The following is a 23382-nucleotide window of genomic DNA, read 5'->3' on the forward strand; positions in this document are numbered from 1 at the left end:
CCTACAACCTTGGATAGACTTATAAGTGCTACTCTCACTTAGTAGAACTTCACGGGTACCTACCTAACTTAAGGTGGTAGATCTTCAAGGTCTCCACCAAGCCCTGATTGGCCTTGCAAGTCCCAATAAACTTCTAGTGGTTTTTAACCTTAAAACACCTCTTGTAATTAAATGATATTAAAGTATAGCTCAAATACAGCATGACAAAACCTCTCAATAGGTAGATAAAACAAAACATAACACAATTGTTCTGTTGCAAGAGATTAAGCAAACTCATATGCTCAACTTAGTGAAGAGATTCACAATATCTTGGTGAGACTATACAAGCACAAAGTCTTGTAAATTTTTCTCACTCTTAGAACTATTAAAGCTCAGAGTTTTTTTTAAAGAAAAAATGCTCTTGTAAACTTGCTCTCACAAACAACTATACATTACATACAATGTATGCATAGGTTGTTCACTTGCTTATTGTTTGTTTAAAGCCAAAATCTCTTATTTATAGAGGATGGAGAGAAAGTAACCATTTTTTAGCTGTTAAAGGACTTTTATTATTCATGGAAATGATTCAAAATGTCTTCAGCAAGATAAAACACATTCTAAAAACATAAGTAGTCATTTATGCCTTCAAATGGTCAAAAAAATATGTCAAAGTAGTTGACTACAAGTTAGTAGTCGCTTACTAGATGAAGGAAGGAATCTTTTTTTTTTCTTGTGGTCAACTAGTTCCTTCAATCAGTCGACTGATATGATATTTCAAACTCATCCTATGAAAGGAAGTTGACAATGCATTTTTGGATAGTTGATTACAATATAATACCAGGGCATTTCATGTCTCGACTGTCAAAGGTAGTCGACTACAGCATAGTGCCAAGGCATTTCATATCTTGGTTGTCAAGGGTAGTTTACTATGCATTTTGGGTAGTCAATTATTGCTTGGTAGTAGCCTTTACTTTCAAGGATAATTGATTCTATGATTTTGGGTAGTTGACTATTTGTAGGCCAACACTTAAAAAATCTTGGAAAATTAATCCAAAGGTTTAGGAATCATTCTCTTGGCTTTTAAGAATGATTTTTAAGATTCTAACACTTTTTTAAGTCCAAAAAGCCTGGAACCAAATCTATTATAGCCATTGGTCTCTAAGATGATTTTACCAAAAGAACTTAAAAGATATGACACTTAGACCATAGACTTAATGCTTCTTTCCTTCTTGTTTAGATGTTGTAAAAAAAAAACATCTTTTTAATCTATTCCAAAACCTTATTATCCTTTGTGGCCCATTGTTGGTCCTTCATTCTTTGAGCTTGGAGCATTTCTTAACTTTGGGGAGTGTGGTGATAGTATTGATGATGTTTAGCTCATTCAGTTGAATCAAATAATGCTTTTACTTCTTCTTTAGAAAGATGTCTATAACAAATGTAGCCTATACAAACTTACTTGGATTAGTTGCATATTTACCACACCATTAGTACGCTCAATGAGCTTTGTTATCATCAAAACACATAGGACTAACATTCTCCCCCTTTTTGATGATAGCAAACCATTGATAAAGAGATGATAACAAACATTTAAGTACAAATGGATAGTACCAAGATAACTCTCTTGAATAATATGCTACATAAATATTTTAGCTCATTGTACATAAATAAGTTAATTCATTCAATAAGATATTGTAGATATAGCATTCTAGAAATGAATAGTGTTGATCATAAGCATAGGAATAGTCATATGAACGGGGGAGAACTATGTAGATGTCAATGTGGGAAAATGCCCCCACTAACATTTGAAAAAGTTTTATGTAGTTAAAAAAGAAATTTGAATTTTTTACAATGCCCCCACTCAAATATACAAGAATGACTTGTAGCGCACCCACATCTTAGGACCCACTTAAAATCTAAAATTGAAATAAAGTAATGAGAAGTTACATGATTTTTACCCTCTTATTTTTCCTAATATGACAATCACTACCCTTGAGAACTATAGGGATTATTAGAACCATTTGTTCTCTTTTCAAGTTTAAAATTGGAGTACAGGTTGCTTGTAGAGGAGGAAATCAAAGAGACAAACCAAGTCAAGTCCTTCATTCTATCTTTATTCATTCTTGAATGATGAAATACACTTGAGTTTGTTGATGTGTTTTCTCCTTCGGGGTGAGATCTTCCACTTGATGTTTTATAACCCTTAGTTTCTCTTAAGAGTAAAAATATTTTAATCTCATTTTTTGTTTTAATTACTCAAACATCATGAATAAGTTTTTGTTATGATAATGCTTACTTCCATTGGTCAAAGGTCCTAGATCAGCCATTGCATATAAGATGAGCACTTGTTGCTTAGTTTAAATCATAAGTGGATTAAACATTAAGTGCATATAATTAAATGGTTGACCAAAAAAGATATCACATTCAAATATAATGCAACCTTTTAACATCCCTTGAATCATATGAGGGATCCATTTGACTATTCTCCCCTAAATCATTCTTATTTGGGGGAATACTCCATCAAGCTCCTTTTGAAGCACATATGGGGAAAAAGTTTAAATCTCCCCTTGATGTATATGTGGGGAACAACTTAATCTCTCCCATAAACATATAGAATTGTTGTATATTTCATGTAGGAAGAACCTCCCCTTTCTTCTTGGGAAGATTTTTTCTTCCATTAGCATTTCTTCCCTTGTTTTCCCTGCAATAATTCATGATAACATTTTCCAATCAATATAAAATTTCTCCCCCTTCTAAAACCAACTAGAATAAAGGGAGCAGAGGGATAATAAACCATAAGCTCATCATAAACAAAGACAAGCAAATGTATGAGCATGGGATGAGAGAGTAATGTATACAATATCAAAATCAGTTAAGAAGGATATATTCTTTTAGTTACCTTCAACTAAAAACTGCCAAAGGATTATTTCTTGGCTAAAAATGCCTTTTGAGAGAGTAATAACATATTTAATCCCCTATCAATGCTTTCTACTGAATAAGGTTTTTTTTGTCATTTTCCCTTTTTGCCATATATTGAAGCTATAGATATGTTAACCCTTAAATCATGATAGGAGCCTTAGGTTACCCATCTTTTAATAGAATTTCATACAATAGAAGAACACTTGTAACTTAATCGGAACATATAGCCAAGTAGAAAATCATATGCATCCTATTGTATACCAAATCCCTTAACAAGGCACTAATAACAATGTTGCATTGATGAACATATTTTACAAATGAGATTATGTGTAAAAAGACTACATATTCAATGACTAATGTTCTTTACCCTTTTAATTAGTATAAGCACTTAAAGTTTTGGGTAGTTTGGAGAGTGTCACCAACTATATATATTATGGTGATTATACAAAAGGATCAACTATTGATCAATTTTGAAGAGGCTACTACATGCTTTTGTGCAATCCAGAAATACATCTTCACAAAATTTGACTATCTACTTCTTCACCATAATCACTCCATGAGGGATAAATATCCTCATTGTTAGGTAGATCACCTTCATCATTATAATTCCAGCCACTTTCATGTGGTGAGACCCATTTCTTTAGTAGTACTAGATTCATTTGATGAAGGCTCTCTTATGAGATGAAGATTTTGTGAGAGGTGATGAAGTTTTAGACCTTCAGGCATCCATTTATAATACGGACAGCCCCATCTCATTTTGGGTTAGCACATATCTAAAGTTTCTTTCTGTTTTTGTCGTGTTTTCTTTGATACTCTTACTCTATAAGGACTTTGACCACATGGGCACATTTTGAGGCCTTTAATCCATTGGAAGGATTTACATCATTTCCTCCTCTCATGCCTAGAGGGACAAGAAATAAACTTCCTTCCCTCATAATTTTCACCATTGAAACAAAGACCACCCCTACAAAGACACACTAGTTATATTTTTCATAGATTTACCATATTGCCTTCAAGTTTGGTTGATTTCTTTTAAACAAAGGCTTTTCTCTAGGTAGTGGATTTCAGTTCATCTTAGGCCTCTTTAAGTTCTTTATTTAAGTAATCAACTACTTTGATCTTTTGCAGTTAAATTCTTTGTCTGTTCGTTGACTAGAACCTTGATAGTCGACTATTTGAGACTACTTCAGACCTCAAGTTATTTTAAATCTTCAATTTGTGGTAAACCATTGATTAAATCACTCATCATTACAACAAGTTGGAATAATTACTTGAGGGTAATGTGTTGTGTACCTTGATCAAAGCCTGATATCCATTTAGTTAGGGTCATTTCCTATTAGTCATATCCTTTGGAACCCATTTAATAGTTGGGTCTTTAGGATTTCTTCTAAAATAGCAATTGTATGCAGTATGATCCATTATACAATAATGAGTACAAGTAGGCTTTGTTTGTCTTGTAGTTGAGGCTTTTAAAAATTGTCTCATGGGTCTTATTATTTTGGTGATAGGAATAGCCTATGCCTTTCCTATCTTGTTTTAGCCTTTCTTGAGAATTGATTTAAACTTTTAGGAACATTGGAAGACCATTTTAGGGTTATAAGACCTTATCAAATCAGGCGTAACCGCCATTGTGCCTCTGTCACAGCCGTTATCTGCCAGGGCTGCGCAGGTAATCGTTGTAGAGTACTACCCAATCGGATGAGTGACACGTCCCGAGAGGACAGACATGCCACCACCTGTCGAGAGATGTGGATGCAGTCTGTCGGGTTGGCAGGGACTGCGCCATCAGTCAGGAGAACGTGGTGCAGTCTGATGGGTACGGTCTTGCCAGATAGAAGCTTCCTGAAAACATCGCGTCACTTAGTAGCGAGCTATCTTGTCGCGAGTTGCCTTGTAGCGAGCTCCTAGGGGTACTTCGAGGTGATTCCTCTTAAGCTTGCCTTTAGGGCAGTTTTTCCGCCTAAGTATTGGAGTGAGTTGGTTATCCTAGCTTGTGAGCTGGGATAGACTTGTCTCGGAGTATTCCTTTTCAGTACATCGAGGGTCTGTGAGCTCGCGCTATAGCAAGCTGTCACGTAGCGAGCTGTCCCGCGGGCTCGTTACTTAGTCGCGGTCAGGCTGTGGTGCTGAGTTGTTACTTATGCTGAGTCACGTCCATGTGTCACCATCTCAAGGGGTCGGGTCAAATCACCCTCCATCAATTGCCCCCCACTCCTCGGGCTAAGAGTGCTACCTTAGCGTGAGGAGTTCATGAAGTGTAACATGTGGATTTGACCCGAAGTTCAAACTTGATTGACTGCTCGCATTAAATGTGTGCGCGGAAGTCAGGGGATTTCTGACTTTTTGAATGCTGGAAAACACGCCGAAGCGCCTCTTAACTCCGGATGTCGTGCAACCATCATTACCTCAATCATGGGAGACGTGCATCCAGTCACATTTCAGTTTTAGAAGACGTGCGGCCAGTTTGACCGCGAACCGTCAGATCTATCTCAATCCGAGCCATTGATTCGAGGGCACAGTGGCTATAAATTGGAGGGCCCCAAGCCTCATTTTCTTTTACGCTAGTCTTGCTTTGTCTTTGGATTCTGAGGTCGCGTATCCATCTAGCTGCTCGAGCTCTTCTCCTGTTCACACCGTCTCGTCTTTTCTGGCGAGTCTTATCATCTTGTCAATATGTCTAGATATCCGTACCACGTCTATTCTTGAGACGGTAACCAGGATGACGCCCCCTCGAGGTCAGGGAGAGCTTGGGGGCAGGCTCCAGAGGCTCGGGAGGCCTCCGGCAAGACGGCTTCCACTTCTCGGGGCAGGGAGCCCGACAGCTTTGGTCCCTCCTCTATGTCGATGGAGAGACTTAGATCTTTAGTTCATCATTTTAACCTTCCCGGAGACCTTATCTACAGTCTCCCTTCTGGTAATTTTCCCTAGGAGCATGGTCCCAATGAGATAGTGATCTTTTAGGAATAGTTCATGGTTGGCCTGCGTCTTCCTCTACATCCTCTGATAGTGGAGGTTTTGAATCATTTCAACGTCACAATTGACCAGCTTCACCCCAACTCCATCCGAAATGTAGTTGGGACTATCTCTCTGTTTTATGAGTACTGTCTTCCCCTCAACCTTGACATTCTCTCCACCATTCTCTGCATCAAGAATGCTTCTCCCTGGGCACCTCCAGAAAGGCATTCCTACTATTTTTCTCCCCACCGCGGCTTTAAGCTTTTATACGAGCTGCCGAACAGGATCCCGACCTAGAAGCGGGACTATTTTGTGGTCCATAACCCCGAAGGGTGGCCCTTCCCAACTCACTGGAGGGCCACCATCCAGGATTCAGGGGTTGAGTTGGACCCCGAAGTTCGGAAAATGCTGCAATCCTGGGCAGCAGTTGGCTTCCATTGGTCAGACTACTTGACCGAGGAAAAGCTCGTGCAAACTGGCTTGAGCCCGGGTAGGTTGCCTTCTAGGTCGCATACCCTGCAATTTTTTTTTCTACCGGACTATTACCTTGTGATTTTTGGCAGCCGTAATGTTTGGTGTTGACGCATGCCGCCTTCTATCCAGCAACCAGAAGCGTAAGGTGAAGAGGTCGCGTCCTGACCGAGCTTCAACTTCTGGGGGTATTGAGTTCGAGTCTGCTGACCTGGTCTTTGCTTCTCCACCGCCTGAGGTCTCACCGGTCCCTTTTGAGGGAGTTGCCATGGAAGGTGGCCTTGAGGAGGGCGAGTTCTCGGGGCAAGGGCAGTTCTCTCCGTCTGGGCCATCTCGCCCCTTTCCCTTCCCGCAGTTCTCGGTACCAGGAATTGGGAGGGCGTTAATGACTACTTCGTGGCTACGCGAAAGAGCCGAAGGGTGGTCTGCCACGAGGAGGTCGCCCGCTGGGGAGAGATGGACCCCAAAGAGCTCGCCAGGCTAGCCTCCGCTCACTGCATGGGGGTAAGTGGCCTTTCTCTTCCTTCTCTTTCTTTTCTTTCTTTTCCTCTTTTCTGACCTTAACCGCTTGTTGGCAGGTGAACTCCGCTATCTGCGCCATTGCCCTCCAGACCAACATCCACTCCGGTGATGCTCGTAATCAGAGGTCGAACGCACAGAAGCTCCAGGGCAAGCTCGACTGGGCCCAAGGTGAAATCCTTCAGGCTCGCAAGGGGAGTGAGGCCCAAGAACTACTCGTCCGGGACCAGGAGGTGCAAATCGCCTGGCTATCTGAGGAGAGTGCTCGCTACAGGGAGGAGTCATCGAGAGTGGCAGCAGAGAGGGAGCTTCTTCGCTAGCAGGTTCGAGACTTGGAGTCCACGCTTCAGGACCGAACTCGGAACTTCGACACCATGGTGGTGGCCGAGCAGGTTAAGGCGATGTGGGACTTTAAGGACTCCTAGGAGTACCACGACCTCTAAGTGGAGTATGGCTTGAGCTCCTACCGCTCTGGATTTAAGCTCTGCCGCTGGTTGGTCCGCAAGAAGTTCTCTGGGCTCAACCTCGACGGTATAACAATGAAGGGCCTAGATCCTGAGACGGCGGACCTGGCGGAGGAGGAGGAGCCTGACTCTCCGGAGGATGAGGACGAGGTGGAGGCGGTGGATCCCTGAGGCTGGTGGCTCTTCTGTTTTTTCTTCTCTTGGATGAATTCTGGTGGTTCCTGGGTGTCAGAACCCGGTTTTTAAATCTCTTTCTTGGGCGGTTGGGCCCTAATTTTCTTTTGTTTAACTCTTCCCGGGCTGTTAAGCCCGGTTTTTTATTTATATAAACAAGTAATGGAATTTTTATCTTTTTTTCTATTAAGTATGGTATGCTCTTTATTTTTTGCTAAAGCGATTTTATCACCCGAGCTGTTAGAGCTGCATACCCAAAGTAGGATTTTTCGGTAGTTGTTACCCCGAGCTATCCCTTAATGCTTGAGGTATTTTTATAGTATACCTCGAAGTAGTTACCATGTACGCCCGAACTGTATGCTCATAGGTTGTTCCTTGTTAGGTTCAACCAATATACCGAGACAAGCTACGCTTCATAGGGTTCAGGCCCGAGCTGCCTATGCCTCCGGTACTTAATACTTTGCCTTTACCAATGAAGTGATTAAGTCTTCCACAGTGCCGAGGTCTTAGTTAGCTCGACGTTTTAGCCCTTAGGCTGAGGGAGTGACTTATAGTCCACTCTTGGAGTTCGCCCATGCCATGGAAGCGACTGGGTCATATTGCGTCGAGGTCCATGTTAGCTCGGCATTTTGGCCCTTAGGCTTTGAGAATGACTCGTGGTCTATTCTGTAGTTCGCCCATGCTATAGAGGTGACTGGGTCTTATCGTGTTGAGGTCCATTTTAGCTCGGCATTTTGGCCCTTAGGCTCTGAGAGTGACTCGTGATCTGCCTAGTAGTTACAAGTAATATTTTCTTAAGTTGACAATATTCCATGCCTGAGATACTTGTTTCCCTTCTAGGGTTTCGAGCTCGTATGTTCCTTCCCCGAGCACCCATTTCACTCGGTAGGGTCCTTCCCAATTTGGTCCAAGCTTGCCAACACCGGGCTCAGGTACCAAAGCTTTACGAAGGACCAGGTCACCGACGCGGAGGTTCCGCTTCTTGACCCTAGCATTATAGTACCGAGCTACTCTTTGCTGGTAGGCTGCAGTCCTGATATATGCGAGGTCCCTTACTTCGTCGAGTAAGTCGAGGTTGGTACATAGCTCGTCTTCATTTGCCTTGTCGTCATACGCTTCTAGTCATTGCGAGGGGACCTCGATCTCAGCTGGGATGACTGCTTCAGTGTCGTAGGTAATGTTGAAGGGGGTCTCTCCTGTGGTGGTCTTCTCTGTGGTTTGGTAAGCCCATAAAACACTATGTAGCTCGTCTGCCCATAGTCCTTTAGCTCGGTCTAGCCGTAACTTTAGTCCACGGAGGATGGCTCTATTTGTGACTTCTACTTGACCGTTTGCTTGAGGGTGTGCGACTGAAATGAAGTTCTGTCGGATCCCCATGTCTTGGCACCAGTCCTGGAATTTAATGTCCTCAAACTGCTTACCGTTATCAGAAATCAGTACCCAAGGTAACCCGAAGCGGCACACTATATTTTTTCAAAAGAAGTTTTGCACATTTCGAGCTGTGATTGTTACGAGAGGTTCAACTTCTACCCACTTGGTGAAATAATCCACTGTTACCACTAAGAATTTCCTTTGGCCTGTCGCTGGTGGAAATAGTCTGAGTATATTGATGCACCATAGCGCGAAAGACCACGGGCTGGTGAGATACTTGAGGTCGATAGCGGGCTGATAGTGGATATTGGCAAGCTTTTGGCACTTGTCACACTTCCTGACGAGCTCAATAGCATTTGATTTCATTGTTGGCCAGTAGTACCCCTATCGTAGCGCTTTTTGGGCAAGAGCCCTACCCCCCAAGTGTCCGCTGCACAGGCCCTCATGAGTGTCACGGAGCACGGGCTCGGCTTCGGAAGGCCGCAAGCAACGCAGGTTGGGGATCGCGTAAGATCTTCGGTACAGCCGTTCGTATATCATGACGTATTTGGCCGCTTGACGCTCTACCCTTCTAACGGCATTGCGATCTGTAGGGAGGGTCCCGTGTAGCAGGAAGCTCGCAAGCGGGTCAATCCAGCTCGGCTCTGCTTGAATGATAGGAGCGACCTTCTCTACCCCCCCGAGAATGCTAGACCGAGGTAGGTTCTCTATGTACATGGTTCTCATGGTATTATCACTGGTGTTGGCTAATCGGGACAGGGCATCGGCATCAGTGTTCTTCCACCTCAGGATTTGCCTGATGAAGTGTGACTGAAAGTTGAGCAGAACCTCTCTCACTTTGGCTATGTAGGCAATCATAGTCAGTTCGCGAGCTTCGTATTCGCCTATGACCTGATTCACCACGAGCTGGGAATCGCTGCAGATGACGATATGCTTGGCTTTCACTACTTTGGCCAGAGCCAACCCAACTATCAACGCCTCATACTCCACTTCGTTGTTGGATGCCACGAACTCGAAGTGTAGTGCGTACTCCAGTTTTGTGCCACTTGGGCCATGCAAAACTATTTTGGCTCCATTGCCCTGCTGGTTCGAGGAGCCATCTACGTGAAGGATCCAGGGCTCCTCGTCCCACTTCGCGCTTGGCCTCACTAGGAGAGATGCCGCACTGGCTGCTACCTCATGGTGCTCGAACTCAACCCGCCTGGGAGCTTCGAGCTCGCCTGAATTGGGGGCCTCATGCTCAATCGGCCTGGGGACTTCGGAGCTGAAAGTGCATTCCGCGACAAAGTCTGCAAAGGCTTGGGCCTTGATTGCAGTTCGCGGCTTGTATTGGAGGTCGTACTTGCTGAGCTCAATGGCCCACTTCGTCAATCGACCAGAGACCTTGGGCTTGAGTAGGACTTGCCTCAGAGGTTTGTTGGTGAGGATGATAAGAGTATGATCTTGGAAGTACGGATGGAGCTTTCGGGCTGCAATAACCAGTGCGTAGGCCAGCTTTTCTATCTCTGGATATCTCGTCTCCGCTCCCTGCAACACCTTACTAACATAGTAGATGGGTCGTTGAACCCAATCTACCTCTTTTATTAGTACCGAGTTGACTACTTCATCACTTTTTGAGAGGTACAACTCTAAAACATCGCCCTGCTCGGGCCAGGTTAAGACCGGTATACTAGCGAGGTACTTTTTGAGCTCGTCGAATGCAAGCTGACAATCTTGGGTCCATTCAAACCCTTTGCTTTTAATTGCTTTAAAGAAAGGTAGGCAGCGGTCTGTCGACTTGGACATGAAGCGGCTCAGGGTAGCTATTCGGTCATTCAACCTTTGAACCTCCTTCATTTTTCGAGGTGGTCTCATGTCTAGGATGGCCTTTATTTTGTTCAGGTTAGCCTCAATGGAAGCGCCGATCTGAAGCATTCGGCCTGGGTCCTCCATCGATGCCGGGATGGAGACGGTCTCTTCTGTGGGCGCAGCTCGCTCCTCGCTCTGCTCCGTATGTTGCTCTAGCTTGAGGTCGTCGGCCACCTTGGCTTTCCCTTTGAGGGCGACGACGTAGCATTTGTGAGAATCAAGCTGGTCACCTCGCGCTATCCTGATTCCAAAGTCCATAGGGAACTTCATGGCCAAGTAGTAAGTGGAGACCACAACTTGTAAGGCATGGGCGATCGGCCGACCTACTATGGCATTATACAGGGAGAGGGTTACGACCACTAAGAAATCATGGTTGAACCTCACTATGCTAGCCAAGTGCTGACTTCCACAAGTACTGTAACCCTTCCCAAGGGCTTGACTTCCTCTCCGCTGAAGCCTACTAGGGGAGTGTTCGCGGGCTTCAGGTCGTTCTATTGGAGCTGAAGTTGGTCGAAGGCTGCTTTGAAGAGGACGTCTGCTAAGCTGCCTTAGTCGACGAGGACGCGCCTGACTTCAAAGTCATTGATCTTCACCTTTATGACGAGCGCGTCATCAAGGGGGTAGTGGACCCTGCACACATCATCTTTTGTGAAGAAGATTGGGTTTTCCATCCTTGGCCGCTTCGGGGGGTTCTGCTCTTCCCTGGCAGCCTCGCGAGCTGATGCCTGAGCTGCAGCTAAGGTGCAACCCGCCACAATCGAACCTCCGACTATCATGTGGATGGTCTCCCGAACTGGTCTCTCTTCGGGGGGCTGCTTCTACGGATGTTCCACCTGCCTACTGGACTCGGGAGCGTCTCTACTCTGCTCCCCTACTGACCTACTTTATTATTATTAATATTATTATTTTGTACAAAATTTCTCAGATATCCGTGATGGATGAGCTTCTCTATCTCATCGTGGAGGTTTTTACAATTCTCGGTGTTGTGACCGTAATCTTTATGAAAACTACAATACAAATTTTTATTTCTAACATTAGGGTCAGCCTTCAACCGAGGTGGCCACTTCACGTACGGGGCATCCTTGATCGTCATGAGGATCTCGGCCCGCTTTGCGTTGAGGGGCGTGTAGTCCCTTTCTGCTGCTAAAGCTTGGAAAGGTAGATTTAGCTTTGCCCCCCGAGCTTGGTCCTTCTTCTTCTTGCTATCACCCTGAGTTGGGGGCTCTGGTTCCCTCTTTCTTTTCTCAAGGGCCTGCTCGCCCTTCTGGTTGATCTCTTCCTCCATCCCAATAAACTGATATGCAAGCTTGAGGAACTCGGTCACGGTCTTGGGCTGATTGACAACCACGTGCCACTTGAACTCTTTGTGGGTAATACCTCGCTTGGCTGCGGTGAGGCGAACTGCGGGGTCCAGATCGGGTATCTATAGACAAGCGTCATTAAACCGCTTGATGTAACTCCGAATGGACTCTCCTTTCTTTTGAACTATGACGATGAGGCTTTCTTGAGTTCTTGGGCACCTCTTGCTGGTGACAAAGTGGGAGGTGAAAACTTGCACGAACTGCACCCAGCTTCTTATCGAACCGGGTGCGAGGTTTCGGTACCATGTGCGGGCTACCCCTTTGAAGGTGGTGGAGAAGGCCACGCACATGCAGGATTCACTGGCCCTTGACAGGTGCATCTAGGATTGAAAGGCGTCTACATGATCATTCGGATCGAAGGATTCATCATACTTGTCCAGTGGAGGGAGCTTGAAGTCCCTTGACATGGGGACAACAAGAAGTTCTGGAGACAGTGGGGAAGGAACTAAGAACAGAGGAGTAGCTTTTACTTCACCTGAGCTCACCTCCTCTTTACCTTTGAGCTCGGGCAAGACACTGGTAGCAGTTTAGCGGGCTCGTCGGTGTCTTCATTGCTGTTTTGTCGGCTTTGCGTTGGTGCTGCTTTGCTTCGGTGTTACCGAGCTCGATGGGCTTAGACTGTTGGTGGTAGCTCTGAACCGAAGGGCCCTGCCTGTAGTCTGCGGCTAGGACCTCAAACGGATTTTCTATGAGCAGAAGCTCAAACTGAGAGTGCTGGGTGATGCGGGCTTGACTGGCTGGGAGGCCCCCGACCTGCCCACAAGCTGCAAGGCGGGGGTGGCTGGCCTCTCCTTTCTGCCATGGGAAGAGGCTTGGCTCTTGGAGAGATCCTGGGCCTGAGAGGCTTCTCCTCGGTGAGGTCATTCGCTCTGGCGGGAGGGCTTGGTTTGCTTCGTGGCCGGGTGTCAAGGGGGAAGCGGCTGCTGGACCTGAGGTAGGGAAGGGAATTGCTGCTGGTATTGGTATTGAGAGACCTGATGCAACACTTGTTGCTGGTAGAATTGGAACTACTGGAACTGCTGCATTTGAGCTTGCAAGGCTCGCATGCACTGCACTAGGTCTTCCAACTAGTTCTGGTTGGTCACTGGGGGCACAACTGAAGGTTCAACAAAGGTCGCTCCAACCATGGAAGGGAGTGGTGCATTCACGGGTGCCACTGCGAGAGGCACATTCAAGCTGGGAATCCCATCCACAGAGAGGGGAACGGTGAACTGTCCGATACAGACAGTGGGGAGCTGGGGTTGCTCCCTAGAAGCGTTCTGGTTGGCACCACGTCCGGCGTTGCTGGAGGAGGCCATGATTACTAAGTTCTCAGAGGAAAATTGTAGAAACTTAGAGGAAGGATTTTTTGAAGCGCTTCCCACAGACGACGCCAAATGATGTTGCGCAATCTGGGCACTCCTAGCTGGCAGCTGACTGGCCCCTAGCTGGCGATGGACGGTACCTGAGAAGAAGACGGTGAAGATTTCCCGGGGGACTTACCCGGTGGGAATACTCCGATGCTTAAGTTAGAACGCTGGAGAAAATAGTAAAGAGTGCAAAGAAGGCTAAGAGTGTAGGTCGCGCTAGATCACTGAGTTAGCTCGAGAGAAAGTTCAAGTAAGTTCAAGATATTCAAGATAAGATCTCCTTCCCCTTCGATCAAGGGTCTCTTATATATGGGCGTCCTTGTCAAATCAGGCGTAACCGCCACTGGGCCTCTATTGCAGCCGTTATCTTCCAGGGTTGCACATGTAACCGTTATCTGCCAGGGCCCAATCGGATGAGTGACACGTCCTGGGAGGACAGGCATGCCACCACCTGTCGAGAGACGTGGGTGCAGTCTGTCGAGTTGGCAGGGACTGCGTCGTTAGTTAGGAGAACATGGTGCAGTCTGATGGGTACGGTCTTGCCAGATAGAAGCTTCTAAAAACATCGCATCGCTTAGTAGCGAGCTGCCTTGTAGAGAGCTATCTTGTCGCGAGCTACCTTGTAGCAAGCTCCTGGGGTACTTCGAGGTGATTCCTCTTAAGGTTGCCTTTGGGGCAGTTTTTCCGCCTAAGTATTGGAGTGAGCTGGTTATCCTAGCTCGCGAGCTAGGATAGACTTATCTTGGAGTATTCCCTTTTAGTACATCGGGGGTCTGTGAGCTCGTGCTATAGCGAGCTCACTCTATAGCAAGCTGTCACGTAGCGAGCTGTCCTGCAAGCTCGTTACTTAGTCGCGATCAGACTGTGGTGCTGAGTCACGTCCACACGTCACCGTATCAAGGGGCTGGGTCAAATCACCCTCCATCAATTTATTTATCTCTAACATTTCTTCTATAGCATCAATAGGATCTTCTTTAGTAAAATCAAAACTAAGAGATAGGGAGCTAGGACTCACCTCATCATGTTCTACAATTAGGCGCATGTTGGCTTGTTTGATTCACCTTCACTTGAGCTAGAGTCATTCCAAGTGGCCTTTAGTGTCTTCGTCTTCTTTCCACTAACTTTTTTTCTTTAATTTAGGGCAATCATTTTTGAAGTGCCCTTCTCCCTTGCATTCAAAGTAAGTAGGTTATTTTGCTAACTTCTTTATAGTGCCTTTTTTGGCTTTGTTTTTGAAAAAAAGGTTTAATTAGGAATCTTCTTGAAAGTAAAGTCATTTCTTCATCATTGTCACCACAATCTTCACTTTATTTTTCCTCAGTAGAACTCTTGATGGCAATGTTCTTGTTGTAGACCTCTTCTTCTTATTTTTCTTTTAGTTTCACCATAGGTGAAAAGAGAGCCAATCAACTCATCCATTTGCACAAAGCTTAAGCTTCATGATTTTTGGATGACTGCAACTTGGATTTATCATTCCTCTAGAAGAGATATTAAAATATTTTTCCTTTTCTTTTTCTTAGAGTAGGTTTTCTAAAGGGATTTAAGTCCATTTTCAATGTTTTTGAATCCAACAAACATGTTGGTGATAGATTCACGAGGGTTCATTTTGAACAACTCATAGGCATGCACAAACATGTTGATTTTAGACTCCTTGACCAAATTGGTCCTCTCATAGGTTACTTCTAAGGTTTTCCAAATTTCTTGTGCCGTTTCACAAGCTAAGATTCTATTGATCTTATTCCTGCCTAAGGAACATGAAACAATATAGACAATTCATAGCCCTAGCATTTGGAGAAGTCTTCTTCTTTTCATCGTTAGTTCATTTTGAAGAGTCTTTCTCCTATTATCTCTTGTACCCTTTTAGCATGTTTGTAGGATCCAATCTCAACAATCTTGTAGAAATCATATTCTAGAGAGATGAGACAAATTTTCATCCTAGCTTTTCAATAATTGTAATTATATCCATTAAAGAATGGAGGTCTAGAAATGGACTACCCTTGTATGTAAGAGGTAATGGATTGGAAGGTCATTATTCACCAAGCTATTAAGCTTTTGAACCAGTGAGCCTACTTTGATACCACTTATTGGGATATATGGCCTTATTCAAGAGGGGTTGAATTTGGGAAAGCTTAAAAACCTCCCCCGAAAATTAAATCTAAGTCTTCTTAGATAAATGAATCAAACCGCAACGAAGTGCAAGGTTGAGTGTATGATAGCAGTTAAATAAACCAATGAATAATAAATTTAAATAATTTTTGAAAATAAATTGCAACTAGAAAGTAAATAAACAAGAAATAACTGCAGAAGTTGCAAGTGTTGGTAGTTAAACAAATAATGAACAATAAACTTAAATAACTATTGAATGTAAATGACAATTGGAAGTAAATAAATAGTAAATAAGCATAGCAATTGCAATTAGTGTGTGTGTGTGCAAATTTTGCAACTAGAAAGTAAATAAACACTAACTGTAAATAATAGCTACAAGAGTAAGTGTAAACTTGAGATTTAAGTAGTCAAGTAATAAGCAAAGTAAAGGACTATAGAGATGAAACTCAATAATAAAAAAATAACTACTTATAAGGAAAGAATGTAGATTAACAATAAATGTAAATAATGGAAACAATAAAATGCAGAAATGTAAATGTATAGCAATTGCAATTAGTAAATGTTAGTGCAGTTATTAGATCAATAAGTACTGCACCAAGATATTTTTATCATCTAATTGAAAAGAAAATAAATAAAAGTAAAGAAATAATAATCGTAAGATATCTAGATATTCAAGTTTAAGCAGTTAGCAAGATGTTAGTGAACAATTAGTAGCAAAAAATTGTAGAAACTTGAAATGAAATAAATAAAGCAAAAAAGAAAGAAAAGCAAATAGAAAGTGAACACATGATTTTTATAGAGGTTTGGTAAACCTGCCTACATCCTCTACCTCAAGCACCCTTCTAAGGATTTCCATTAACTCAAGCAACTAAACTTTCTAGGTGCTAGTAAAGCCTTTACAACCATAGGATTTTTAAGGCTCCTACAACCTTGGATAGACTTATTAGTGCTACCTCACTCAATAGAACTTTATGGGTTCATGCCAAACATAATGTGGTAGATCTTCAAGGTCTTTACCAAACCCCAATTTGCCTTGTAGGTCTCAATCAAACCTTTAATGGTATTCAACCCCCTAGAACACTCCTTCACTCAAATGATATTACAGTAAAGCTCAAATATAGTAGGACAAAGCCTCTTAGTAGGCAAATAAAACAAAATACAGCACAAACTCTTTAGTTGCAAAAGATTAAGCAAAACTCAAATGCTCAACTTAGTGAAGAGATTCATAATAGCTTAGTGTGACTATATAAGTACAAAGGCTTCTCATTTTTTCTCACTCTTAAAACTATTAAAGCTTAATTAGGAGTTTCTTCAAAAGAAAAAAAGGCTCTTTACAAACTTGCTTTCATAAGTAACTATACACTATATACAATGCATGGAAATGATTAAAAATGTTCTCAATGAGATAGAATAAGGCATGTTAAAAACAGAAATAGTCGTTTTATGCCTTTAAATGGTTAAAAATCTATCAAAGTAGTCGACTATATAATAAGTTAGCAGTCACCTATTAGACGAAGGGAGGAATCTTTTTTCTCCTTTGGTCGATTGGTTCCTCCAATCATTTGATTGATATGAGATTTCAAATATGGCCTGTTAGAGTTTGTCAATTATGCATTTTTAGGTAAGTGACTATAGCATAGTTCCTCAACTGGCAAAGGTAGTCAACTATACATTTCTAGGCAGTTGACAATATAGTGCTAGGGCATTTTATGCCATAGCTGTCAAGGATAGTCAATTATATGATTTTAAGTAGTTGATTGCTTATAGCCTAACACTTAGAAACCTTGAAAAGGTTAATCCAAAAGTTTAGGATCCTTCCCTTGGCTTTCAAAAATGATTTTTAAGATTCTAAAGCTTGTTTTAAGTCTAAGAAAGCCTAAGAATCAAACCTATTTTAGCCATTGGTTTCTAAGTTGATTTCACCACTTGTTAAGCATTATATGTTATTCATCTCAAGCAATCAATTACACCAAAAACCTAAAAGATAAAACACTTAGATCATGAACTTGATGTTTCTTTCTTCTTTGTTGAGTTGTAGTAGAAATATTTTTAAGCTACTAGTTTTTTCATTCTTTGAAATCCGTGGAGCATTTCTCTCAACTTTAGAGAGAGTGGTGATGGGGTTGATGATGTTTAGCTCATTCAACTGAATTAAGTAATGCTTCCACTTCTTCTTTTTTAGCAAGATGCTTGTAACAAATATAGTTCAAATAAGCTTATTTGATTAGCTAAATACTTAGCACACCATTAGTACTCTCAATGAGTTTTAAAATGCATAGAGTCAATAGAATGTTCTTTTTTATTGATTGGAATAAAGAAATGAATGTATTATTGGAAATAAAGATTAGTTTAATTTTATTTGTAAGAAATCTAGTTATATTATTTATTGTAAACATGATCAAAATATAATGTTGTTAGAATCAGGATTTATGCCCAACTTTGATCACAAGTGCCCAAAGTTGAGTAGGTCGCTAAAGTAAGATATGGATTCATAAATGGCAATAGACTCGGTTAGCCTAACATGAACCTGTTGTCAAATAGATTGGTCCAACTCAATATAGAAATTAAATCATTTGATTAAATGGTTGATAATTGGTCATTTGTGTTGATACTACTTCTAAAGAATATTCTAGAATATTGGTGAATAAAATAACTAAAATAAATAATATAAATAAGGGCCTCATGTCCCAATGGGGGCCCAAGACCCATTTATGGAGAGGAGACCCATATTCTCTCTCTCTCTCTCTCTCTCTCTCTCTCTCTCTCTCTCTCTCTCTCTCATTCTCTTAACCAAGACCTCCACCACCATTCCCGGACCTTCAAATCTTGATGACCATGCCTATGGAGCCTACCTCGCTTATAAATTGTAGTAAAAAGATAAATTATTTACTAAAACATCCCTTATTGTTTCATGGATTTACTAAAACCTATCCTATAGTTTGCGTTTTACTTAAACATCGTTGTAGTTGGCAATCTATTTACGTAACTGACCTTCCATTAGATGACAATGGAAGATGATAGTTTAATTCTAATGTCCATTGAATAAATTTAATCAAAAGAAAATAAAATGAAAATACCAATTTTGCTCCTAGTAGGATGCTAGAAACCACACTATTTAGCTCTATTTGGTCAATTTTGTTTTCTATATGAAGAAGTGCTATGGCTACTTTTGGACTAAACAATGGGCCCAAGCTCTTGAACATTTTCCACTCAATTTAGGTAATCATGTTATTATTTTCATATGGAAAAACACACACTTCTTAGTAAAAGGTCAATTAAGTAATTGGGTTGCAACTATAGGCCCGTTTAGTAAAATGAAAACTATATGATAGGTTTAAGTAAACCCATGAAACTATGGGGGTGTTCTAGTAAATGACCTTAAAAATATCTGTATTTGTAAACTCCTTATTGCAGTGAATAGGGATTTAAAATAATCTAGTAACATAGCTTCAAGCACAGTAGTGCAAATTACAATCACCATGTTTCAACTAATTTACATGAGCACGTTGAGCTCAATACATTTCATCTAATTTACTAGGGGTTTAGTCAATCTTATTAGGCCACCATCATCCTTCCTCTCAACAATTCAAGTCTAAAGAATCTAAATATTAATAATCTTCTTAAAATCTCTCTCTCTCTCTCTCCCTACATTCCTAATCACCTAAATCATCAATCATCACCTCTCCTAAAATTTCTCCTAAACCATCTCCCCCACCTAAAACTTCTTCCTAAGCATCTCCTAATCTTTCTCACATTTCCAATAAACCATTTAATTCTAATGTCTTTTTTCCCTTCCACTATCTCTCTCTATCTATTTCTATCTCTATTTCTCACCTTCTAAATACATGTATTTAATTTTTCACCAATGCATTAAAATATTAATGTTTTAAAGTTTAAGTTAAAACTTAATAAGATGAGTAAAATATATAAAATACTAATAAGACAAATAATAAAGTAATAAAATTTATTTTCCATTCAAAAATGATTAATATAATAGAAAACTGAAAATAAATTACTATTTTTAATTTTAACAACCATAATTATTAAAATTAGCTACAACAATGTTATACTTAATTTGCATTAACAATTTCTAATATTAGTAAAAATTTAAATAGTAATAAACTTCGTATAATATCATAACTTAAATTACATGTCAATAACAATTTACTAAATAAATTAAAATTTAATAAAAGTAAAAAATTATTAATTTAAAATCAATTTTAAAATAATGAATAATTAACACAACAAGCTGGATTTAGTACAAGTTTTCCTTCACCCTACCCAAGCCCTCATTTTTCCACATCGCCTTGTCTCCCATTTTACCACCATAACAAAGGCAAAAACTTCCCAAACATTAAACATAAAGGAAATGGAAACTTGTTGGAACACTCACCACTAATTCTTCACTAATATTGAGCTCTCAAGGGGACAACGATTAAATGATTGATAATGTCTCTTCTATCTCCTTCATTTTTGCCATCAAATTTGCAAGTGTTGCATGGCTCCGAGATCTAAGGTTTCGAGTACAAATACTAATTTTAAGTATAAAAGGAGCATCGATTGCCATCACATGCAAATTTGGATATCTGATTGAAACTTGCACTTGGTTTTGGTTCAGACTCAACTTTTTAATAATTAAGAATTTTGAAATGAATCCCCGTCCCTGACTCCAATCCTCACTAGGGATAAAAGTTAACAGTATTTTTTGAAAAAAATTAAAACAAAGAAAAATTTTAAAATATAAATGGTATTATAAATATATTTTAACATATACAATATAAATAATATCATATATATATATTATTGGGGTTGGGGTGGGGCAGAAACTCCATCCCCCACCCCTAACCCCGACCCCGATTGGAGATTCTTATTAATCCCTATCATTGTCCTTGCCTCACCGAAACAATTAATCCCCATCCTCGACCCAGACTTCGGTTGGGGATCCCTATTAATCCCCACCCCCATCATCGACCCCATCAGGTTGGGGAGGTAGGGTACACGGCGTGGATGGGGAAGATTTCTATCCCCACTAATAATTGGAACATATTTGGATATGGCCAGATTTGACCCAAACCCGACCAATTACTCCTCTACTTTCAACGAACTAAGACCTGAGCCAACTACTTTACATAGTTTAGTACATGCCTTTTCCATGATATACTTGTAACAAATTAGCTTATTGATTGTTGAATTATAGATTAAGGGAGGAAATGCCATTCCCATTTTTGGCGGGATGACATTCCCTCGAGGAAATGACCAATTCTAGCTTATTCTAATTCCCATTCCAATTCCTGTACGAACCAAACAGACTATGAGAATATATAATTCCACTTCCGATTTCAACTGCAAATTAAACGGACCCTGAAAGTATATAGCTGTTGATTAGAATCGAGTCTTATCTGGTTAGACCGGATAGTTCAATTTTGAGTTTGTTCTTTCAAGACTGGATATGCTGAAGCATTGGTTTAGTTGTTTTCATTGACGTGCTTTGGATAAGCCTCTAAACGAAGCTTTAGTGGAAAGTCAAGTTTTTGAAGTCAGTTTTGGTATAGCTCATAGGCTGCCTAGGTGGGACCAACCTTACTAAGCTATAAGTTCCTATGTTCAAAGTATGATAGGATACTATCCATACCAGGCATCTATTTATATATACTAAAACAAGGAAATCTATCTTTTTTCTCTTTTTTTTTTGAATCTTTAGTTTTTTTATTCCATGTCATTTTTAAACAACCAATTAAAGATTCTCCTTTTCCCATAAAAATCCACCCCCCCCTCTCTCTCTCTCTCTCTCTATCTATCTATTCATATCCATATCTCTCTCTACCTTCTAAATGCATGCATTTAATTTTTCATCAATGTATGAAAATATTAATATTTAAGTCAAAACTTTTTTTTTAAATAGTTTAAGATAAAACTTAAACATTGAAAACAATATGAGTAAGAAATATCTAAAATACTAATAAGAGAAAAAATAAATAATACAACTAAAGTAATACAATTTAATAATTAGTTAAAAATATTATTATAATTATAAATAATATTTTCATGTTTGTCATTATAAAATTTAATAATTAATTATAATAATTTTATAATTATAAAGTAATAAAATTTAATTTCAATTTAAAAATGATTAACATAATAGAAAATTCAAAAAATATATATATTTTTTAATTTTAACAATAACATTATACTTAATTTATAATAAAAAATTCTAAAATATTAGAAATTTTAAACAATAATAAACTTAGCATAATATCTTAACTTAAATTATGCATCAATAACAATTTATTAGAAATTAAAATTTTATAAAAGTAAAAACTGTTAATTTAAACTATATATAAATTTAATTTTAAAATAATTAATGATAAATAAACACAAGAAATCTGGTATAGGTTTGCCTTCACCCTACGCAGGCTTTTGTTTTGCCACATCATCGGTCTCTTAGCCTTTAGCCACATCACCCTGTCTCTCATTTCATCGCGTTATAACAAAGGTAGAAACTTCCTAAACATTAAATGTGTAGGATAATTAGAATAATTAAAACATCAATTTATTTTGAGATTTTTAGTAATTAATTATTTATAAATATGTGTATATTTGAAAATTAATTTATTCAGAATAATTTATTTATTTATTGATATTATTACTGAAATTGCTACTCAATTAATTATCATTAATTAATTATTTATTTATCATTAATGATAGTTACAAAAATAATTATTAGTCAATGCTTATAGAAATACTTTAGAGTTAATAATTAATGAAAATTACTGATATTTACTTAAGACAAATGGTTATCATAAACATTTGGATATAATTTGTTGAAAAATGCATAAATTTCCAATAAAATGTAAAATTTCCTAAATATCATAGATATTTTGAAGAAATGCATATACTTGCAATAAAATATACGATAAACACAAAATTGTCAACAAATATGCATAACATGCATTTCTACATTAATGACTATTAAATATACTATTTAAGTTTTTTTTTTTCCATACAGTTTTTTTGTCTAACTTAAGCTTTGAAACTTTTATTTTCTTGAAATTGTACATCTTTTATCATGCAACATATGTTTTTATTTGAATTCAATGTTATAAATTTCTTTGATGGTAAATTTTATTTTTGTTTCATATAATGTTTATTTTTATTGATTATGAATGCCAAATATATATTACTGTTTTTATTTGTTTGTTGTAATTATACTAAAAGTATTGAACTAAATAGCCAATTTTGTTTAGGTTGGTATTTTCTTCAATAATACTAAACATGTGAATAAAATTTTGAAGACTAATTTTTGGTTAAGCAAAGAAAAATTACTTAATAATTTAGTTAATTAAGTAAATGTAATAACTTAATTTATTATACAATACTCAGTTATCCATATGGTATATGGGTGTGAGTTTCTTTCTTTTTTCCTTTTTTTTTAGCTTCATGAGGCTCCAGGTGCCAAATAATTTTATTATAATTAGTAATTTACAAATTCATTAATAAAAATTCAAAATTAAGTAACAAAACTTTAGCACATATTACATTAACAAAATTCATTTAATAATATTATAACAACTCTAATTAATTATAATTTGGGTAAATTTAAATTACTTTTAATTATTTCAAATAAATTTGATTAAAAATAATTGCATTAATAAAATATAAACTTAATTAATTAATAAATATAAATTCAAATCTTAAAATTTAATAAGTTTTAAAATATTAATAAAATTTTAAACTTTATTATAATTAATAACAATTAACAAAGCTCATTTGACCAAAAAATAATACTTGGAAATGTCAAAAGGTTCCTTTTGCTTCAATTTCTCCTAACAAAAACAAATACTTTGATTGTTCTTTTGCTTCAATTTAATC

The sequence above is a fragment of the Nelumbo nucifera genome, chromosome 3 (genome assembly GCF_055504915.1).
Source record: "Nelumbo nucifera cultivar China Antique chromosome 3, China Antique-T2T, whole genome shotgun sequence".
NCBI classification, from domain to species: Eukaryota; Viridiplantae; Streptophyta; class Magnoliopsida; order Proteales; family Nelumbonaceae; genus Nelumbo; species Nelumbo nucifera.